Genomic DNA, 24069 nt, shown 5'->3' with positions numbered 1-24069 from the left:
CTCCTGTTTGTTGCCCAAGCTTTGCGCGTTTGTATAGAGGCACTTCAGATGGGCTGTTGGGTGCATCACCTTCTTGGTGGGAGCCCCCTTATTTCCCTTAACGTGTTCTGCGGAAGTTTCCTTCCTGGCACCTACTACCTCAAGAGCCTCCCACTCATCTCCACAGGACTTCAACTGTGCTGCAGCATGCCCCAGGGCACCAGGTGGAGGGCCCATACCAGCACCCCATCCCTCCAGCTATTGTGTGTCCTCCCACAGCTTGTCATAGACAAGCCTGAAATTATCCCCCTCCCCTTTCACATCTACGTTAAAGCCCTACCAATGAGCCCTGCAAGCTCCTAAGCAAAGACCCTCCCCTCCAGATTCCCTCACTAGCCATCCCAAGGCCCTAAAATCTCTTTTAATGACCCTTGGGCTACGTACTGCAGCTTTGACACCTCCCACATGGAACAGCAGTAATGGGTAGTAGTCTGATGGCCTAACCAGACTAAGAAGTTTCCTAGCAAAATCCCTTACCCGGGCTCCTAGGAGGCAGCAGATTTCTCTGCGAGTAGGGTCTGCTCACTTTCCCCAATTGCCATGAACATTCAAAGATTATTCAGAGTGGCCTCACAATGGCTGACCCTCCATATACTATCTAGATAAAGCCAAGAACGTAACTTACATAAGGAAAGAAAGAAAGCAGGTTGCCAAAACAAAAAACAAAAAAAAAAACAACGAAATAAAACCTTTATAAAAGGGCACTGGACTCAGGTATCCCCATAATACAGAGCATTTTCTCAAGAAATTAGCATGAGTATTCCCTGATTAAACATCAGAACAGCGGAGAGCACAGATAAACCCTCAAAGTAAGATCAATGAGAAAAAATTGCCACATAGAAAAAAAAAATAAAATTGGAGTTTGTTTCAGCACAGAATCAATTGTAACGGTGAACAGACCAACACCAGAGACACACATCTGGCTAAGTAATTCACTTAGGTAGGCATACCAATCTGTCAGTTCCCCTGCCAGACTCATGAAGAATGAGCAAGCCCACTGTACACAGCCACAACATTCAGATATTGAAGCTGAGGTTGATACAGTTGGAATAGGAGATGTATTCACAATCTACATAAGCAAAAGTACCATGAAAGGCAGAGTCCTGGAACCCCTAACTGAAAATATAGTTGGTCACAAAATTGTAGCTGTCTCTGCAAGCAGGGACAGCATGTTCTTATCTCTTGTAGGACTTCAGAAAACAGCAGACTTGGAAGTAAGCAAAAATCAATGTTCTGTAAAATGCTATCTTGGACTCTGTGGAGAGTCTAGGATCTAAACATCTCTGACTGAGAGATACCAGCATATCCTGTTACATCCACAGGACATGGATTTATGACCTTTCAGTACTCTGGATACTTCCTATTCTTGGCCCAGTAGCTTGAAGCAACTAGGGGTATATCAGAGATATGTTCGGCACACCTGAGGATAAACTGCAGGCAAGTGATTTTGTGCACACATATAGAGAGATGATCTGAAGAGCAATCAACTGAATAGAGACAATATTTTCCCAGCACTTCTGTAGACACAGAATCTGCAGAATTATTATCTATCATTACCTATGCAAGACACTGCAATATGTTGTACAGGAAAATCAAAGAAGCATTTTAAATTATGCTGAACTTTGTATCTTATGTGTATGTCTACCTCCTTGAGAGACCAACATTTCTTTGCTCTACATTGTACTTAATCCCTCATCCTGTAAGAACTCTATCCATTGTAATCAAGTGGAGAAGAATGATAAAAGGGTTTTCTCACGTGCATTCCAAGGGTTCTGCTATCGCTGAAGGAAAAAAATTACATCTGAAGAAACCGTGAACAGCCTGCTAAGGGAAAACATCCCCTGCTCCCTAGGAAGTATTACAAAGCCTATTCACATCTGCAGAGTTTGAAGATGTCACAGGGTGTATTGTAAGCTGTCATATTACCCAAATTGCCACCCATCTTTACAATCTGGTAGAGCAAACTTAACAGTATTGATACTTAGTCCAGCATCATCTCACCGAAGTTAAAAGACAGCAAAAGTTGCAGAGAAAATGTCTAGCAGTTCAACCCAAAATCCAGAGCACTGACTAGGCATCTGCAATGAAGAATATCTTCCAATGCCACTCTGTCCTAAACTGTGGGCCTCATCAGGGGAAATGTGTGATTCATTTCAACTTGAAAACACCTCAAGTAATGGACAGATCAAAAAGGAAGATATTGCAATGTTAAAAAAAAAAACAAACAAACAAAAAAACAACAACAAAAAAAAAAAAACAAGAAAAAATCAGAACTGTGAAATAGACTTCATAAAAAGAAATGTAAAGACATCAAGATTGTTAACTGTAAGTCTTTCCAAACCTTTTGAAAAGCTAAAAGAAAACCGACCACTTAAAAATGAAGTGCAGAGACTATGTAAGCACACCAAGGCATGACACTAGCTCAAAGAGATGTGTCTCAGGGAAACAAAACCATAAATAGGGGAAAAAATAATTAATATATTTTTTTAAAAGGAAGATTTTTACTCTGAATTCAAGCCTTGCCCGCAAGGAACAAATGCTTGCAGCTGAGAAAAACTAAAGACATAACGTGCCCGGTCTTACATGACTTGGAGTGGGAAAAAAGACACAGAGAGAAAGAAAAGAGACCATGAACATATTTCATACACTGCAACAGCAAAAACTGTTCAGTCACAAGCATACAATCATCTAATGTGTGAATATCCATACCGGCTGACAAAGAGTAAGCTGCTTAGCCAACACCCTGAAAGTGACAAAATGTCAACTAAGTGCAGCATTTGTACATTTCAGGTGTAGTACATATTTTATCATCACAAATAGAGGCATGAAGCTAAAGACAAAGGCTACAGGCAATCTGAAAACTCAAATTTTTTAATCAGATCACTTGGCGAACATAAATCTCCTGATAGGTAAAGACTTTAAAGAAGCTGCAAACCTAAAAAGCTTGACAAATGTATTGGTACCCATAAAAATCAGACTTACCATAAAAAGTTACTACGGCACTGAGCAAGCTCTAATACACAGCACGTCAGAATTAACTCCACAGCAATGTTCCACAAGCTTCTAAAAACAATCTTTACCTTGTAGAATTAATAATATCACAGTGATATTCATTGCTATTAACTGTCTCATAAAAGAAACTCTAATACTAGGAAAAAATATTCACCTTACCACTATAAAGTTATGAAGCAAACATACAATGAAAGCAGATTCCTAAAAAGCATTTATCTTTGGAATCAATATTGCTACAATAAAGCAGCACAAACTTCACTAAATTCTAGAATGACCAATATCTGCAGTGTTTATTTTTAATATATTACAACTGAAAATAAAATATGTAAATTATGCTCTATTAATATATAATACTTGATGGAAGTAAGTAAAGTGGTTGATTCACTGGAAACTATGCTTTGCTACAGAAATCACCACTTGCCTTAGGGAGGACCCCTGAAGACTACAGTTTAGCAAATACACATAAATGGGCAAAAACTTCAGAAAATGGTCAAAGACTTCCTCAAATAGTATCTCATACTTGAGCAACAAAAAAAAGATCCCCAGCCTGTCATTTAACAGTAGCTCTTTAAACAGGCAGCTCTTTGGATTTGAAGACTTGTATAGAAAATTCTACCAAAACAGTTACTGGGTTCCCTGTATCTTCGGACTGCTTCTCTTCTTTTATTTGCTCTCCATCCCCATTCAACAAACGTGGGAAGGGGAGGGAGGAGCAGCAAGAAACAATAATCATATGAGGGAATCAGTATATCATGTATTTGGGGCAGGGGGAACTCAGAATTCTGACACAGATAGTCAGAATCACGACCTTGAAAGGATGCATAATATGAATTTACATACATATAATGATGACCCAAAAAGATCACCTATTTTTAAGGCCGCCAGATACTTCCTTGTACAAGAATCATTTTTCAGTTTCTTTTAAGTTGCCAAAGGCTTTTCAAGATGACCGAAGGTCCCAGTTCTCCATCTCAAAGCTGAGCTACTTCAATGTTTTCATCATACACAAAATGTTTTTCCCCCATTCGAAGAAAAGCCACAGAAAAATAGACTTTGGCCCCACTGCAAAAGGGTGTATTTTCTTTAAAAAGTTTAATCACTTGCAAACTTTAAGCTTCACATGCATCTTCCTACGAGACAGCAAAATGCATATCCTGACACACAAATGATGCTTTTGTCAAGCTCACTGTAACATTATTGTTATTGATTTTGTTTTGATACATTATAGCTGAGTCACCTATACACTCTGTGTGTAGTGACTGCATTCCAGTATAAGGCTTCTGGGAGCTAAGCTTGGAAGAGACCTCCATATGTCCCTACTCCAGCCTCCTGCTCAAAATAAAGGTAACTACGAGATCAGGACAGGTTACTCAGATTTACCTAGTTGTAAAACCTAAGGCAGAGGCTACACAGCTTCTCTGGGCAACTTTTTCCACAGCTTAACTATGCTGATGGAAAGAAAGGTTTTCCTTATACCCAGACTGAACATTCTTTGTTTCAATTTATGACCACTGCCTCATGTCCTCCCATGAAACCTTAGTAAAGAGCCTGACTACATCTTAGTGATCTCAAAGATACCAGCAGGTCGTTGCTAGATCCCCTGAAGCCACCTCTTCTACAGGTGAATAAATGCAGCTCTCTCAGCATCTCCTCACAGGGCAAGTACTTCAGTTCCCTAACCATCTTGGTAACCTTCCACCAAATTTACTTCTGTTTGTCAACATCTTACCCATTTTGAGGGTCCCAAAACAGGGCACAGTACTCTAGATGTGGTCTAACTAGCACCAAGTAGGGAGGGATCATCACTTGCCTCCATCTACTGGCTATGTTCCTGTTAACACAGTCCAGGATGTTGTTGCCCTTCATTTCTCCAGCGGCATGCTGCTGCTGGCCCATGGTCAGAGTGCTGTCCATCAGAACTTCAGGTTTCTCCAGCACAGCTGCTTCCCAGGCAGTCAGTCCTCAGATTGTATCACTGCAAGGTTCTCTTCCTTCCCAGGTACAGGGTTTTGCATTTGCCCTTGCTGAATTTCATAAGGCTCTAGATGGGCCTTGTATCCACAGTGCCAAAGTCCCTTTGAACAGCAGTGCTGTCCTCACATATTTCAACTATTTCCCCCAGTCTAGTGCAATCTGCAAGCACAAGAGGATGCTCCGTCACCTTCTCAGGATGAACCTCAGCAGAACCTCACTTATTACCGATGCCCATTTATGACACATTAATCACTATTTTCTAAATCCATCCATCCAACCATTCCTTTACCCATCTAGTTCTCCATCCATTCAGACTGTAATGTCCACCTTCGGATACAAAAATATGGTTGGAGAAAGAGTTGAAAGCCTTGCTAAAGTCAAGGTAAATGAAATCCACTGTTCTTCTCTCATCCAAAAATTCAACCATTTTACCATAGAAGGCAATCAGGCTAATCAAATATGATTTACCCTCGACAAATTTGTGCCAACTGTTCCTAATCACTTCCTTCTTCTTGTGCCCAGAAACATGTTCCAAGAACACTCACGCCCTTATTTCCCCAAGGATGAAAAGGACGCTAGCCAGTTTTGTAGCTCCTTGGATTCTATTTTGGACTTCTTTTGAATGGTGTAACATATGCCTTTCTCCAGTCATCAGGAAGCTCTCCTGATCTCCAGATGTTTAAAAGATGATGGGCAGTGACCTCACTGTGACTCTGGCCAGCTCTATTGACATCGTCAGACCAAGTCCATTTGGCCACATGGACTTTAATGATTTGAGTTCTCTCTAATCCCAAATTCAATCCTCATCCACTGCCGGTAGTTACTCTCCTCAAACCCTGCCTCTAAGCAGAGGCCTGGCAGACCTTGTTGGTGAAGACCTGCTAAGGAAAAGAGGGTATTGTGTACCTCAGCATTACCCGTGTCCACTGTCACTAAATGACACATCACATTCATAAACAAGGCCATCTTTTACTTGTCCAGCTTTTTACTACTGAAGTACTAGAAGAAATTCTTCTTGCTGCCCTAGACCTCCCTTGCAAGTGTCATCTCTAGGTGAGCATTGGTTCTCTTATTGTCATCCCTACATACCAGGATAGTTTTCTAAATTTCTTCTTCATAGACTGTCCCATCTTCCAATGCCCGTATACAATATTTTTGCACTGGAACTCAGACGTGAGTTCCCCATTAAGTCAAGCTCATCTCTAGATAGGCCTGCTCATTTTCCTTAGTACCAGGATGGACTACTGGCATCTAAATTGCTTCTCAGCGATATCCCGTGTGATCCAATAAGCATGAAGAGGTAAGCTATCCACATAAAACAAAAGGGTTGAAAAGAGGAGGACCAATAGGACTTCACTGAAGAAGGAACTGCAATGTAGGAAAAAAGCTGATACCGTTAGCACACTGAACAGAATCTTGAATTTGGGATACAGATCAAGTCTGAGATGGGTGAGAAGACTGGTTGGTAAGGAAAAAACGTATTCAGATGAGAGATCAGCTAGGCAGGACGACCAGAATGGAGTATAACACTGAAGCTGGAAAATTTCAGAAGGTTTAACAGGAACCGGTAGCAAGGCAGAACACTGAGAGGACACATAGAGAGGACCGATTCTAGCACCATGATAGAGAACCAGCTGTGAAGCTAAGGATAGCTTGAGACGAGTAAACTGGAGTGCAAAGAGCTAGATAGGATTCAAACATTGAAAAAACACTAGGATAAGCAATATATTAACTAGATGCAACATGCTGGAAGTTCTGGATCTCAGATAAGCAGCCTTTACCAAAAAAAAAACAAACCCAACCTGTTTATATGGGGAAAATAAGATTGTAATAAAATTTCAGAACAGGGCAGCAAAGACTGGGACAGGAAGATAGTTAAGTATGTATCACAGAAGGAATAAGTAAAAAAAAAAAAAATCAGCATTTGCTAGAAACACGCTTATTCTCAGAGACTGGAATAGAACTCAAGATTCCAGAGTTTTATCACTACTTCGAAACACTTAAAACCATTCACAGACCATATCACTTAGACCACAGATGGATTACAAATTATTATTATCACATTCTCCGCTAGCTCAAGTGGCATAAGTCTCACAGGCTGAAATATCTATATTTTGCTTTCTAAAGACTTGCATGGTATAACGCAACCCCACATGACAGGTGTCCTGTCCATCAGAGTTGCTGACTTTTTTAATCTAGCATGCTGAATATTTATTTATATGCAAAGAATTATTTTTTAATAGATGAACACCAAAAAATCTAACCCTCAGTTTATAAAAAACATTACAGTTGTTTCACAACAATTAAAGATTTAATCTTGTTTTGTGTGCCTTTGTGTGTCTTGCTATATTACTGAACAATATGTCAAAAAAAGTTTACATAGCGACACTGTATTACATAAGAGCCTTGCCACATGCACTCCAAATGTTGCCAATTTGCTGATAATAAGACAGGTATTGCAGGAAAAGAGAGGATTCTTCTGGTTCCTCAGAAGCAAACCATCTCAAAAAAAAAAAAAAAACAACTAAACAAAAAAACACCAAATACACACCACACTTCCAACGGGCAATTCACTCTTCATCAAAATTTTTACTTAGTATCTTGGGGTTAATGCACAGCAGATTTAAGTATTTATACCTGCAGTCTAAATCAACAGACGCAATACTACAAATCAAGCAGTGAGGTCTTTTCTAGATCCATGCATCTATGGATCCCTATTAAGCGATCTATTAAAAATAATGGAGCAAAGCCAGGTTATTGTCAGTGAATTACATATGGAGACAGACTTCTCTGAGAAAGCATTTTAGAACAAGTAGAGCATGAAAACATTGATAGACTGGTTTGAGTAATCATATTATAAAGGTCCTACATTTGATATTCAACACAAAGGAACACATAACACTCCTACAGAGACTTCTGTGAAAATACTACTAGTGAAACATGCAAACACTAGAGATGGAAGGTAAGGAAACAGCAAAGGAGGAAATGAATAAGGTACAGCATGAACAGCACATAACAAATACTGAGCTACACATTATTCGATGCCAAGAAAAAAGATTCATTATTGCTCACTGAACATACTCTATACTCTATGCTCACTCCTCATACTCTTGTAAGGCTAAGTGTAACATTTAACCATATTTTTACAGGTCAAATTAGAATCCCTAATTCTGGCACTTCATGATTTATGAGATCTTGATCTTGCAATTTCAGAGTTGTTTGAAGATAGTTTTTGCTGCATAACAGCAAACCATATGCACAATTTCCCTAAAATACACATCACTTTACCTGCAGATTATATTCATCTTATAAAAGAGATGCATACTAATGCAATCATACATAGCATGCATCATCTATACTTGTTTTCCTTATTGTATTAGAAGCATATTCTATAACCAAACAGCAAGCTTCTGAATGAGACTAGAAAAAAATTCACATTTTGCTTTGACACTAGCTCCCCCTCCAGACCAGCCTAAGATTACAGTAATTACTTTTTATGTTAAATTCCGACTTTGAAACAAGATCTAAATACTCAAATCCAAATCTTCTTCATCTTTATACTCTTAAATGTCAATGAACAGACTGATCAGATAATGTATTTATAAAATTACCACTTATTACATTTTACTGTACACAAATTCCAAGACTGGGAAAATCATTTGGTTTAGAACAGATTTGATAGATAAAGCAGCAACTCTATACATTTACAGAGAAAGAAATGGACTAAAAATATAATTTTTCAGATTAATCCTATGAATGGTCTGCAATATATATAGTATATAAACATTTCATTATACAATCAATTCTCTTTTTGCAGTCCCAATAAAGTGATGATAAACCACAGATGCCAAAACAAGAGGAAGTCCATATGTGGTTCAGTACTACCTTTACTTAATTCACTGAAGGTAAATTAGCTCCATTTCTACTCCAGCAAGTAAGGCTAACATATTTTTTTAGTACTATCTTTTTTACTACTATCTTTTCAGTTGCTCAGCTAATGAAACTGACAGAATTTTACACAAACAAAGACATAAAACAGAAAGAAAGCTACAACTTCCAATCTGACCCTCTGTATTCCCCAGTTGTAAAACATCCTGGCAACTACATCACTAGAAGAATGAATTTGCATGATTCCACACTCCAGACTGATTCCTACACTTCCCTCGCCACTGAACTGCTTGCTCAGAAAATATGAATTATTAATTATATTTTCAACATTGAAAAAAGGCTGTCTCACTATGTGTTCTTGGGAAAAATATGCAAACTTTGCAATATGCTAGTTTGCCAGCTTAAGGTACTTCCACACCTACATATGAAACCCTAGAAGTATCAAGAAAAATCTGGCAGTAAGCATACTTCTAATAACCAGAGAAACAGACATTACTGGAAATACATGAAAGTATAGCCACCAACTCCTAATAACTAGCTTTCTTTAATAATGGAAAGAATTGTAACAGCCTTCTGCAAAACCACCCCAAGCAGCAGCACCACAGGCAATACTGTCCACCTATTTGCTTTCATAGTTCAGACTTTTCTAAAGTTTCTCACCACCTACAGTGAAGAATGATGAAAAAAAAAAATCAAAAAACTTTTCATGTTGAACACACTTTCTGAAGTATTTACTCTATTAGTTTCAGCTAATGCCTAGATATTAAAACATTGTATTTTTGGGGTAGCAGTACATGTATATATATTAATAAATGTACATGTGTATACTGAAATACACAGGCTTCAGCAGACATGTATGTTTCAGTAAACACACAGAAATAAAAAGCACTAAGTGCTAATATATGAGCACTAAGGGCTAATATAAGCTCACAAAGTGAAAGATGCTCTAATGCATGGCTGTTTTCCACATCCACACAGCATGTCGATCACTATGTGTTGGTTGACCACTACTGCACATTATACCATGTGTGCAGCGATGACACAAGGACAGGTATTGCCCCAAGGGGCTTATAGTCTTGCCACAAGCAAGACTTTGATCTTTGATAAAAGATTGGCCAGTTGATGTCTACACCCATAGGCTTTTTGGTACAATCTGGACTACAGTACGATGGTGTCTACTCCTTCTTGTATCGTGAGAATCGTGAGTTTCTGAAAGCAGAGTCCCAGGTGCTCTTTGGAGAGCACCTCGGGCGCAGCGGGCAGGCTCTCCCACACATGTGTGGAAGACTCGAGTAGACATTAAAGCTCTAACTTGATCGGAGGTAAAAACCGCCGAGGTTCATCAATAACAGGATCCTAGACCAAAGCCGTTCGAAGCTCCGAAATACGGCAAAGGTCGCCGTGGGAAAAGCCGGCGCCGCACCCTTGTGAGACGAGCACTTCCTCGAGCCGCCGGGGCGAAAGCTCCGTCCCTAAACCTCAGCTTTCCCTTTTATTTCCCTTTGCCGAGCCCAGGCGTCGCCGCGGTTCCCGGGACGAGGAACCCCCCGCGTTCAGGCCCCACCGGCGCCGGCGCCGTCCCCGCCGCCCACGTTCCCCGCGGCGGTTGCCGAGCAGCGCCAGGCCCGGCGGGAGGGATGCGGGGCTGCCGGGGTTCGCCTCGCCGCCCCCTCCTTCCCCTTCCCCGCTCAGCCCCCGCATCCCTCTTACCCTGATCCGCACGGAAGGTACCGGGGTGGGTTCTATCGGAGAGATGAGGACGCGGGAAGACGAGGAGGGGCGGAGAAGCGCCGGCCGAGCGCGGCAGTGACAGCCGGGGACCGGCGAGAGCGAGCGCGCGCGCCCCCGCGGGTGCGCACTAAGGAAGAGCCCCCGCCGCGGGCGCGCGCCCGGCCGAGGGGCGGCAGCCTATGAGAGCGCGAGCTGGGGAGACTGGGATGCTGCCCGCGCATGCGCTGAGGGGGGTGTTTCTTCCCCCCCCCCCCCCTTCTCCCATCTCTGCATCAGCATCACCCGCCCTTGCGCTGCGAACCCCACTCTCGAGCACGGGTGCTGCGGGCAGGGTGCGGCATCTCCCACCCCGCTCCGCTCTGCACGTGGGCACCGGGTGCGGGGAGACCGAGCGGGACTTCAGGGCGGAGGAGCAGCGCCCGTACTGAGCCTCCTCCGCCCTCTGGTCCTCGTTCCTGCAAGGATGAGGCAGTGGGAGGGGATGCCAACCTAATGGCTTTATGACCAACCTGGTGGCTTTCTGTGATCATAGAACAAGTAGTCAATGTGCGCTCACGGCCCAGAAGGCCAACTATACCCTGGGCTGCTTCAAAAGCGTGGCCAGCAGGTCGAGGGAGGTGGTTCCGCCCCTCTATTCCGCTCTTGTGAGACCTCATCTGGAGTATTGTGTCCAGTTCTGAAATCCTCAAGAAGGATATGGAGCTGTTGGAACGGCTCCAGAGGAGGGCTGCAAAGGTGATTGGAGGACTGGAGCACCTTCCCTATGAGGACAGGCTGAGAGAGTTGGGGTTCTTCGGCCTGGAGAACAGAAGGCTCAGAGGTGGTCTTACAGCGACCTTCCAGTACCTAAAAGGGACCTACAGGAAAACTGGAGAGAGGCTATTCATAAAGGCTTGTGGTGATAGGACGAGGAGGAATGGTTATAAACTGGAGAGGGGCAGATTTAGACTAGGCATTCGGAAGAATTTCTTCACCATGAGAGTGGTGAGACACTGGCACAGGTTGTCCAGGGAACCTGTGGATGCCCCATCCCTGGAGGTGTTCAAGAACAGGCTGGATGGGGCCTTGGGCAGCCTGATCTAGTGGGACGTATCTGTGCCCATGGCAGGAGGGTTGGAACTAGATCATCTTTAAGGTCCCTTCCAACCCAAATTCTTCTATGATTTGATGATTCTATGATGCAGGGCAGCCCCTCGCTGCAGGTTTTGGGTTCTGCAGCCACTATGGGAGCCATGGCAAGCACTGCCCTCGAGCCCCTGCCGTCTTAGCTTGCCGGAAGGAGTGGCTCTGTGTGTGTTAATGCTTTGGTATAATGATTCCTACAGAGGACAGAATCACAGAATGGTTTGGGTTGGAAGGGACTGAAGGAAGGAATTAATTGTTATGTTAAGGGAATTAATTGGCTTAAGTGATAATAAAAATAATAAGAATCAAATCTTGGCCAGCTTGCAGTGAGAAAGAAAGTGATTGTAACAGGAGTTTAGCTTGTTTACTAGTTTGAAAAAAGCAACAAATCAAGTTTTGTGTGTCTTAAAGAAACTTATCTCTGACTGATGCTCCAAGCTGAGGAAAAGGCCGAAACAAAGAACAAACCTGAGCTCACCAAGAGGACACAATGAGGAAGGAGATAAGATAAAGAACATCAGAGGATTCTTAAAACACAAAGCAACTGTGATGTACATACAGAGCAAGTGATAAGATATGATAATGAGTTCTATGTATGTTTAACCAATATTTCCCAGAGTATGTAACCAATGTTTACCGTAATCTGTATGAATATGTATGTTTAACCAGTATAAAAGTCCTGTAACCAGCCTCAATGGATACACATAAGGTGAAGTAACTCCATGTGTGTCCAACGTCCTGTTAAATACCTGAAATACCTGCTTAATAATCCAATTGGCATTGATTATTGAGTTTGGCCTTTTCACAGCATCGGAACCTTAAAGATCATCCAGTTCCAACTCCCTCTGCCATGGGCAGGGATGCCTCCCACTGGATCTGGCTGCCCAAGGTCCCATCCAAACAAGCAAGGTCTTAAGATAAGGGAGTTAAAAAAGCTGCTCTCTGCCCACTGGGTGAGAGAGGGACTTGGGAGAGGCCTGCTCTGTCTGAGCATCCCGGACCAGTCCCACTGCTGCTTCAGCACACGTGGCTTGGTTCTGCTTCTGCAGCTTGCCGACACGCTTGCTGAAAATGCACATAAATGCAGGTGAACTTGGGTAGATGCAGAATTTCAGGGTGTTTAATATGACTACAGTTTCCTAAGCGTTCACATGCGAAATCTATGCACACTTTTAAAGTTCTTGATGTGCACCCAGAATGTTTCAGTGTGCTTGGATGATGAAACAGCAGGGACAGGAAGGCAGCATGTGGAGCAGGAATCACAGCGGGAGTATGATTTGTGTAAAAGCCAGAGCTGGTTGGCATGGATTTTTTCATAGAATCATAAAATCATAGAATCGTTAGTTTGGAGAAGACCTTAGAGATCATCAGCTCCAACTGTACCTGTCCACCACTAAATCATATCCCCAAGAACCTCATCTACTCACCTTTTAAACACCTCCAGGGATGGTGACTCAACCACCACCCTGGGCAGCCTCTGCCAGGGCCTGATGACCCTTTCTGTGAAGAATTTTTTCCTAATGTCCAATCTAAACTTCCCCTGGTGCAGCTTATGGCCATTCCCCCTTGTTCTATCACTTATCACTTGGGAGAAGAGGCCAGCACCCACCTCCCTACAGCCTCCTTTCAGGTCGTTGTAGAGACCAATAAGGTCTCCCCTCAGCCTCCTCAAGGCTAAACCACCACAGTTCCCTCAGCCGCTCCTCGTAAGACTTGTTCTCCAGCCCCTTCACCAGCTTTTGTTACTATCGCATCTTCATTAGTTTCTCTCCCAGTCTCAGAAGAGCTGAGAGCTGCATATCAGTGTTCTCTCATGTACTTGTTTACTTTTGTCTTCTCCAGATTGTTCTGCAAGGCCTCTTTCTTCCTTCCCTCCCCAGTTAGTAGACATTCACAAATGTGATTATAAGGTCTATGGGAGTGTCTCTTGGTTTTTCTCTTTTGACTTCATATGTTACAGGTCAGCTCCCTGCTAACATGGAGCTTGGAGCACAGCTGCTGCAGGCATTGTCTAGGGGACAGGAAGAAGAATGATAATATTCTGTGCCCATAGCAACCTTCCAGAGAGATCTGGATATGCAAAAATAATTAATGTATCTGTTTTTCCTAAGATTTTAGTACCTAACTGACAACATTACGGATCAGTTTAGAAACTGAAATCGTAAGTGGATTGCCAATGAGTGTCAAGTATTGAGTTGCTGCTGCTAGCCCCTGTTGCTGTGAAAGTTATTAACAATTATGTTGCAGTCATGCCTACAAACTTATCCAAGGATCTGGATTCCGAAACCCATTGGGTTAGGTACAATGTTTACACAGGTAAAAGAAAGAAACAGTTGATGTTTCAAAAGAGCTTGGAGGTATTTTCCATTTGTGATATAAATCCACTCATGAACTATTGTTAAGGCACGCATAAGAAAAAAAGGAATAAAAGCTGAAATATCATGAACAACCTTAAACTTGCTATCCTACAATTCCTTCATGGAAAAAGAAAAACGAAAACAAAAGCAGTGCCACAAAACATTTGAAAAGTCTAAATAAAAGCAGAGAAGCCTAAAAGTGCATGCAGTGCAGGTAAGGGAAGGAACCCCCCCATCCCTGGAAACATTCAAAATCAGATTGGATGGGGCTCTGAGCATCCTTATCTAGTTCATGTCCCTGCTCATTGCAGTGGTATTGGAATAGGTGACCTTTAAAGGTCCCTTCCAATCTAAACTGTTCTATTGTATTAAGCTGCATCAAGATGATCTAGAAACTAAGGCACAGCTTTTCAGATCACTTATTTAATTGTGTTGACTTTGTTTGGGGGATCTCACCTAAAGAAAGGTTCTGAAAGAAAGTAAAATTGCCCAGGGAGACATCTGGAAGCTGAAGGGCTTCTTCCGATAAGTCTTCCCTATCCAGTGGGAAAATACTGTTTTATAGCCATAAATCTGGCTACTAACCCACAAAATACTAATGTACTTTGAATGCAAACAGTTATGAGATACAACGTCTGCAAACCGGACAAAAATCAGGGCTGCAACAAATGGGCTGTTTCATTCATATGTTTGTGGTGATTTCAGTTGTACTTCTGTGGTGTGAAATTAAATACATTTCAAGAGATTGCTTAGTGCAATGAGAATATACTATAGCTCATTTATTTGCTTTCAAGGCCAATGCACTCTGTAGTATAGGCATATTATCTTAACCCAGAGAAAACTATATAATACTAGGATTGACCCAGTATCCACTGGAGATACCAGTGGATGAGATGTGACCAATCTGCACATAACTTGTGCAGTTATGTGTTATTTTTATTTGTATTCCAGTTCTAACCATGCTATAGCAGCTGCTGCTATCAGCCTCATTTTTATTTTGTTGAACTGGTGCCCTGAGCAGTGCTAAGCCCTGACATAATGGGAGAATGAAAATTAAATGATTCGTGAGAGAGATGAAAAACTACTGAGGGAAGTGCTCTTTTTACAAATGCCAAATGCAGCAGGTATGTACATTTAGAAGTGTGTTTCCCAAACCAGACTAAAAGGCCCGTAACTAATTTTTTTTTTTCACCACAAAAAACTCACTGTTACGTGTTGAACCTCTAGCAACAACCCCACTGTCAGGTGACCAAGGGTCAGAGCCTTTGTTTGTGGATGCTTTGAAAGCCTTGCGAAGAGAAATTTATACTAGAACATAGGCCACTTTTTCACTCCTGTGGTTAGGAGTGAAACAAATTGCGTTAATTCTTCAGTCTTAAGGCAGTGGCTTCTAGTTCTAGTTGTCCAATGTACATTTTCTAGTGCTTAATCTCACAACCCTAATTAATTGCCTTTAACTGATACAGACTCAAAATCTGCTGGAGTCAGGTAATTCTTTCCCTTTGGCTAGAAGGTGGTAGCACTTTTACAGAGCAGGTGGAATCTCAGCAGGGCAACTCTAGTTTTGCTTTGATGAGACAACCTGCCACCTGTCTCAGAAGTAACTCTGAAGAGCAACTTCAGGTAAAATGAACTTTGCCCCACAAATACGTACTGGAGTCCACATTTAACCCTCACAAGATAAAAAAAAAATCTGCTTTTGTGAACTGTTTCTTTCTCTATGCAATACTGGCTGTCTCCTGTTCTTCACTAACTCCAAACCCCAGTGTCGTGAATTAGTCTTAATGGATACCATGAACTTTTATAAAAATACCTGCCTTCTTAAATCCTTATCTCTCTGAGTTGTATGATGGTCTCAAAAACTTTAGAAGTAAATTCATTTTTAGCCGTCATAGTAGTAAAAGTAAGCCTGAAAGGAAGAATCACCAGAGGCGGAAAGCATTTTAAAAAATACTTCTGGAATCTGTTTGGGGATTTTCATTAATATATTCCTTAATTTATATTAATTTTATTATGTTTATTAAACCCCAGTTTGGGGGTTTGATCATCTTGAGTTTTCTGAACGCTTTTTATTTATTGCAGTATGACTGTACCTTGCAAAGGTATTCACTTACAAAGATGTTCAATTCTGCAAGTGACAACAATAATTAAACCACCTGCTCCTCTGAATTCTTCCATATGCGCTTGGGGGTACAAGCTGGCTTACTTCATGCCAGCTATTCTTTATGTCTTGCAGACCACCATAAAACAGTAGAACTCAAGTACCATCAAAACCAAAATCCAAACAGGAGAAGGTTACCACCATATTTTTTTTCCTGTGTTGGCTGCAAAGAATAATACAGTTTCTAGCATAATTTATTGAAGCTTTATTTTCACATATAAGGCATGGGTAGGAACAGCTCTAGGTCCAGTATATTTAAGAAACAAATGTAGAAATTATATTGAAAAAATGGAACCGGGGTGGGAGGATGTTATGTGTATATTTCGTCTTAAATAAAGACTGTACATATTGGGAAGGAGGATGAGTTAGAAAAGTCTACAGACATCTAAATCAGTTCATTTATCCTTCATTTAGAATTTGTTGTGGGTACCCAGACAGGAAACTGTATGCTTTTATCTACATAAATTCAACCAGCACATAAGAATTAAAGAAAAAATGTCACTAGGGTTAAAGGAAAATCAAGCTGCAAGCAGCGAAGCAGTTACAGAAAGTGCCAATGTTAAATACAACTTTTTAAAAAATGTCTAAGAATATTATCGATTATTTAATATAAGACCAAATTTCTTAGATTCTAAAGAATCTTTTTAAGGGTTCATCAAATATTTCTTTTCTAGCCCTCAGAATTTTTCTTGCTTTTTCCACTGGTTTGAAATCTGATCTTGCACTTGTTAAGTCTCGGCTTCAGGTAAAACAGAATTTCATATAATTGAAAAAAACCATGTGTTAGTAATGTTATAAGAAGCTTTTAAAAACATTTTAACTCAGACGTACACCTATGTCTGTTAAAGAATATAACTAACACTTGTATTTTTCATTTTCCAGGAAATGCTAGCAAGTACAGCCAGTCATTGTAAGTGCAGTACAGTGTAATAGTTCCTCCTCTGTGGGGAAAAAAAAAAAGCAAAAACCAAAAAAAATTTGAATTACTGAAACGTTGCTTTTACGAGATGTAGGATAGATCTTCAGCATAACATATAGAAGTGCTTGCAGCCACCGAGCTACTCAACAAACTTTTCTGCTCCATTTATCAGAACACTTTCAGTTTCCAGCTTAAAGCAGTTGAAACCATAATAAATATTGCACAAGGACTGTTTATCTGTATCCAAAGCATTTGAATAAAGTGTTTATATAAATCAGGGTAAACGTATTCTTTCTTGACACTTCTACTTTTACCACGCTTCACTTTGGATTCTGACAGGGTTTGATGTGGCATACCATTTCGTTTCTGTTCACACAGCTGGTTTATAGCAAGCAAAGAATTAAAGGTCAAAAGGAGCGAAGTGCAAACATTGTTAAAATGATCTGGGCAGGTCACATAATCAAAAAATCACATTGTGGATATTCAATAAATGTCAGTGATGCCTGTGGTTATGTGGAAAATATTGCTACACAGTGGTATGTCTTCTGGATGAATGAAGCAGTGACAGTTTCACTATCACTGCATCAGCCTGTGCATCTCAACAGAGCAGTTCATAGTATGGGAAAGGCGGTACTATTAGTGCAAAGACAAAAGAAGCTTCTCTGCATAGATTTTTAGAATTGAGCCACAAGTAGTACAGCTATATAAACATAAGTGTTTGTCCATGAAGATGACTAAGTAAAATGCAAATTATCCAAAAAATCTGTTTTGGATCATCCAAATATATGCATAGTAAATCTGCTTCAAGATTAAAATTTAACAATGCAACTTGCATTAGAAGCTGGATTAGCTGCAGGCCACCTGAAGTCAGTCCAGCACTTCCCATTTTATAATCCCATTGCAGTTGCTTATAGAAGAAATACTCAATTTCATAAGCTGTCAGCCATTTAGATCATCATTTTCAAAGCTGCATTGCTTTTCTTTCAAATACCTTAAGTTTTGGAGTAAGAGTTTCAAATTTGTTTGGGATTATGCTGGTGATAAGAATGTGCCTTCAGCTTTTCCTCTAAAAATCTACTTGTATTTAGCCAGGCTATTTATATAAGGAGCAGGGGGAATATATAACTTTAAAAATCAGATTTTTCACATCCTTAGAACTGGCATGAAAACAAATTTAGTTTTGCAGCTATGTTTTTCCAACCAGCTTTCCCAAAGATGCTACATATCTTGCATACAATCTACTGTTTCAGTAGGACTTAATCTGAAACTGAATTTCTGGTGTAGGTGTATATGAAAACTAAAAGAAGTCTCTCTTATATTTCTGATCATCTCCATGCATCTCTTACTTGTGGAAATGCTAGCACATCCTTGCAGACAGAAAAACTGATCATTTTTCCACTTTAAAAGACTAGGAGAGACAGCATTTCTAGAGCTGAGTAGTGATTACATCTAAATATATTAATGTGGTATTACTAAGATGTTAATTGCTACAATATTTGAAGGTTTCCTTGATCAAATTTATTTTATAATAGCTGAATGCATGACACTCAAAAGAGTTTTGGTGCCTGCATTATTTGCAGAGTACATTAAAGCTGTATTAATTCTCTCTTCTGGACTCTATTTCCCTCTATAGAGAAAATATGCTTGTTCATCATCAACACACTCTTGCATGAAAATTTCCTTGCTTTATTCACCTCCTATTTCTACTGCCAGAAGGAAGAGAAAAGTAGTGATTATTATTGAAAGCTTAACTATGCAACAATGTTTCTTCTGAGTAGTTTTTTCTGTTGTTTGTGTACACTCACAGGCAAATAAATAAAGCTACATGATTGTCCCTGGTTTTTTCCATCTGGTCACTCTTTTGCTTGAAGAAGAACTTGGCCTTTGAATTTGGGATTCTTGCTAACTTACAGTAATTTATTCTGGTTGGATATTTGTCTTTGTATTGGTCTGATCATTACAATTCCTACTTGCTAATTTGCTTCTTTGTTCAGATCAAGTTCCCTACCCCAATAATTTTGTGTAAATAAATTTATCATTTCTTGTAGGATTTTCAATATTGGAACTTTAACAGTAGCATTATCAGATAATTTCTAGGCATTCACGTCCATTGGAGAACAAGAACTTATCAGAGAGTTCCATCTGTGTGCGCACAGGGGTGTGGTGGCTCCATTAGCTTTCAAAACAATGGATTTCTTGTGAAGGTAAACTTACACTCACAGCCTGAAATAAAGACAAGGAACTCCTTATCTGTGCTTATAAGGAGAATACTATTGCCTTTTCAAATAAGACTCCAGCTGCCCTCTTTCTCAGCATTATCTTTGCAAATAGTTTTTGCACACACTTTCAAGGGAAGCTCAGCTAATAAAACACCTGCCGGAGGACACTGAAGCACCAGCCCCACTTGTCACATGAAACTACTGACTTCGGGACACAAAAACTTCTGTAAACCAAAACCAGACAAGACAAACACATGTTATTCAATTAAGCTTTCATTAAACTTAATTATTTTGTTTTGCTTTTGACTAATTTCTGTTAATTTATTATTACATCAGTAGCTACAATCAAAATAGTTATTAAATTTCCCAAGGGCATTTAATTGTTATTGCATCTACCAGTATTTGGCACAAATGGAAAAATATTTAATAAGCAAGCAAAACCAATTTATCAGAACCATTTACTTATCAGCCCATTCTCAAATCACACGTCTCACATGTAACTTGAATGACCAGTTTTTCCCCTCATTAGCAAGTACAGTAAGAAAAAAGATCTACCGCCTAGCAAGTGCCAGATAAACCAGGTACTGTATCCTACCTGGAAATTAAAAAGTTCCAGGCAAGTCCTTCATCAGAATTTCATTCCTCTTTCTAGCAACATAGGCACAAAGCAAAGACTATGGCTAACAAATAAATATAAAGCATGACTTTGCAAATCATAAAATAAAATAACTACCCCACAGTCAGAAAGTATATGCCAGAAAAGAAATACATCCTTCAATTCCACCAGGAGAAACTAGAACAAGCCTTTCTCCTGCAATTGAGGTAAAACTTCTACTTGCTACTCTGGAAATTGGTTTTGCTAGAGTATTCAGGACTTTCTTTCTTATTTATTAAACTTCATTATCCCTGGAAGAAAACTCCAGCTGGTTTGAAACAAAGGCTCTTTGCTGGGAACGAAGGGCTGTTGTGAACACGCTGCTCTGGTATGCCTGTCTGTGTTGGTTCTCTGCCAGATGCCAAGGTTGTTCAAGGTTTTGCTTCTAACATCCAGCATTCCCACTTGGTGTTAGCTCCCTTGGTGTCCCACTGTAACCAGGAAACTGTCAGCCTTGGGAAGAAACAAAGTTTATGTTACTGTTACCAGGTTTTGGAACTAGCTACCTCATTTATTAATTTTCTCTGGATTCTTTTGATAGTCAATTACTGCTAACCTTCAAGAAGGAAGATAAGTTTCAATATAGTTAGAAAAGCCAAATTATTGAGATTTCTCTAGCAATTTTGAAAAATGTTAGGTTGCATAATATGGAGGATTGAAACTGACTTTCATCACTAACCTTTCACTTTTCTTAAATTAATATTCAAGTGATGACTTCACAGCACCTCTCACAATCAGCCAGGTTTTTTTTCAACATTGGTAATGTACAGTTACTGTTTTTGAAAAGTGTGATAGTTCTTAGATGAAGTATTTAGCCAATGTTTGAAGAAAATTTCTCTTCTGCCAGACCTTTAGCAACATGAAAGGCAGCAGAGCACTGTCCAGTTTAGGACCTGGTTTCTACAAAAGCAGTCGCTGATTTGGCCATTGCCAAAAGAGGTCTAAATTAGTTCTGTTTTCCAAGCAAATCTGTATTTGATTGATGTAGTATTGTTTTATTTGTACTAATAATAACCTACCTAATGCATGCAAACTTTTTATTTATTCTGAAGTAAAATTTGGATATGAAACTGGTGCAAACATGAGATTAAAATTCACCTGCACTTTGGTCACAACAATCCCATGCAGCGCTACAGGCTTGGGGAAGAGCGGCTGGAAAGCTGCCTGGCAGAAAAGGACCTGAGGGGTGTTGGTCAACAGCTGACTGAGCATGAGCCAGCAGTGTGCCCAGACGGCCAAGAAGGCCAATAACATTCTGGCTTGTATCAAAATAGCATGGCCAGCAGGAGCAGAGAGGTGATCATCCCCTGTACTCTGTACTGGTGAGGCCACACTTGGAATACTGTGTTCAGGTTTGAGCCCCTCAGTACAAGAAGGACATTGAGGTGCTGGAACATTTCCAGAGAAGAGCAGCAAAGCTGGTGAAGGGGCTGGAGAGCAAGTGTTATCAGGAGCAGCTGAGGGAACCAGGGCTATTTAGTCGGGAGAAGAGGAAGCTGAGGGGAAACCTTATAGCTGCCTATGACTACCTGAAAGAAGGCTGTAGTGACACAGGTGTTGGTGTCTTCTCCCAACTAACTAGTGATAGGATGAGAGGAAATGGCCTCAAGTTGCACCAGCTGAGTTTTAGATTGGATATTAGGAAAAGTTTCTTCACTGAATGAGTGGTGAAGCATCGGAACAGGCAGCCCAGGGAAGTGGTGGAGTCACCATCCCTGGAGATGTTAAAAAGATGTGTAGACGTGGCACTTTGGGACATGGTTTAGTAGTTAGTAGGCATGGTGATGTTGGGCTGATGGTTGGACTTGATGATCTTGGAGGTGTTTTCCAACTTCAATGATTCTATGATTCAATGTCTCATCTGCCAATGACTGAGTTTTCCATGGCAGCCAACCATACCTCACTGCACCAGTACAGCTATGAAAATATGAAACCTTTGACTGTTTCACCTCTAGAAATGGTGGGGCTGTTGTCATGAATGGGTAACACACGGTTCTAGATATTCTTAATCAGAACATGGACATTTCAAATCTCTACTGCAATAGTTTTAAATGCTTCAAAACATCTGCTGACATGAGCCAAATAGCTATTATCGCCATAAATTATTATTGGTGGGTAGTGGAGAGAAACCTTCATGCCATTTTGTTACTGTCAGTAGTCTGCTTCCTTCAAGAATGAGAAATACACGAAGTGACTGAAAGATAAACACGTGAAGTGGCTTTTGCTAGTTTCGTGGGATAATCATGCAATCTGTCTTTCAGTAACACCAACTGCTCCCTTTGGCCAAGAACCTATTATCTCCGTCAGCACTGTAAAACAGATCTGAATTTCCTATCCTGATACTTTTTTTCAATCCACTCTTCTCCAACATTCTGTCCAGATTTGCAATTCATTTTTTGGCTACTGTAGAAAAGTCATACAAAGTAAATGGTAAAATTCAACCTCATTACTCTGAAGGACAAGTACACAATGCTATCCTGCAGAATCATAGCATCATAGAATCATTATATTGGAAAAGACCTTAGAGATCATCGACTCCAACTGTACCTGTCTACTCTTAAATCATGTCCCCAAGCACCTCATCTACCTGCCATTTAAACACCTCCAGGGATGTTGACTCCACCACCTCCCTGGGCAGCCTGTTCCTGTGCATGATCACCCTTTCTGTGAAGAATTTCTTCCTGATGTCCAATCTAAACTTCCCCTTATGCAGCTTAATGCCATTTCCTCTTGTCCTATTACTTATCACTTGGGAGAAGAGACCAACCTCCTTTCAGGAAGTTGTAGAGAGCCATAAGGTCTCCCATCAGCCTCTTCTGTAGGCTAAACAACCCGAGTTCCCTCAGCCGCTCCTTGTAAGACTTGTTCTCCAGCCTTCACCAGCTTTGTTGCTCTTTTCTGGACACACTCCAGGACCTCAACGTCTTTCTTATAGTGAGGGGCCCAAAACTGAACACTGTATTCAGAAGTGTAGCTGTGCTTGATAACCCACACCTTTGGCAGGCCAGCTGCCCAAAACCTGACACATTTTGTACATATCAAGCTGGCAGGATAAAAGCAATGTTAGCTATACCTTACAAATATATACGAATACAGCTACAGTAGATGAACTGGGAAGATATTTCTCCTGTCAGCTCTGCTTTCAATTTGTTCTGTGAACTTTGATCAGCTTTGTTAATCTGTTCATCATTACCTTTTTCCTCTCTGATCTGCAAAATGGCAAGATAACAACTGCCTCAAAGGAAGCAAGCCTACATTTGCTAAAAAGCTCCGAGATCATTAGATGGTGGCTCTCAGAGGACAGCAATGGGCTGTAGCAAGTAATAATGCTTTATTTTCTTTTTAAGTAATATTGGACACTGGATTCTTGTGAGAAGTTATTGCAAAGTTTTATTTCTTCATTGGTAAGACAAACTTGTTCTTGTTTTGGTATCTTGAGGGAGGGTGGTAATCACATTGAAAATTTTTGTTTTAAAATTCAAACCTTCAGTGAATGCAGATGAGCCACTTCTTTATCATAACATTTCATCATACACCCTGTTCCTGGGGGCTCTTTCTGGCTGTTAACAGATCTATTGGTTCAAATTTCATTTCAGTAGATTTTTTATTCTCTGATAATGCAAACTGGCTTCAGCTTGTACTTAGACCCACCCTGTGTAGGCTTTAGGTTTTATTGAATGGGTGGAATATTTACTCAGCTGTAAGATTCAGATGTTACTTATTTAATAAGCTTCATACAGTGCAGAGTAAATGACACGTGTATTATTTTGGAAAACACTCTGGGATCCTGCAGGGTAAACGGCTGAAAATATTAGCTGTTACACAGATGGCATTGTGTATTATAATGTGGTATTATAATCAGGTGGGGTCTACTACTACTGGGTTGTCATAAAAGTTGAAAGAGAAGACAGGGCCACACTTCCCAAAATGCTGCTGTGTGCACACCAAGGGAAGGCTACCTGTCTTTCTTAAGGAACATTGCAGAAATG

At 40.5% G+C, this 24069-nt stretch overlaps 2 protein-coding genes across 4 annotated transcripts in view; one reads left to right on the top strand and one right to left on the bottom strand.

Moving 5' to 3' along the window:
• FUT8 (fucosyltransferase 8) overlaps window positions 1-10783 on the bottom strand; it is a 111197-nt gene extending 100414 nt beyond the window's left edge. For 2 of the 3 annotated variants that reach the window (XM_054068316.1, XM_054068315.1), the window contains exon 1: window positions 10624-10783. The gene's annotated coding sequence lies outside the window, so the exon portion shown is untranslated. The remainder of the gene's footprint in view (window positions 1-10623) is intronic. The other variant, XM_054068317.1, reaches the window with a different exon arrangement.
• Window positions 10784-23305: 12522 nt separating this feature from the next.
• The window catches only part of C1QTNF4 (C1q and TNF related 4), a 100688-nt gene continuing 99924 nt past the window's right edge, over window positions 23306-24069 (top strand). The window contains exon 1 of the mRNA XM_054068551.1: window positions 23306-23484. The gene's annotated coding sequence lies outside the window, so the exon portion shown is untranslated. The remainder of the gene's footprint in view (window positions 23485-24069) is intronic.

The sequence above is a fragment of the Cuculus canorus genome, chromosome 5 (assembly GCF_017976375.1).
Source record: "Cuculus canorus isolate bCucCan1 chromosome 5, bCucCan1.pri, whole genome shotgun sequence".
NCBI classification, from domain to species: domain Eukaryota; kingdom Metazoa; phylum Chordata; class Aves; order Cuculiformes; family Cuculidae; genus Cuculus; species Cuculus canorus.
Note: the sequence above shows the minus strand (reverse complement) of the source record. Positions and strands in the feature narration are given on the sequence as shown.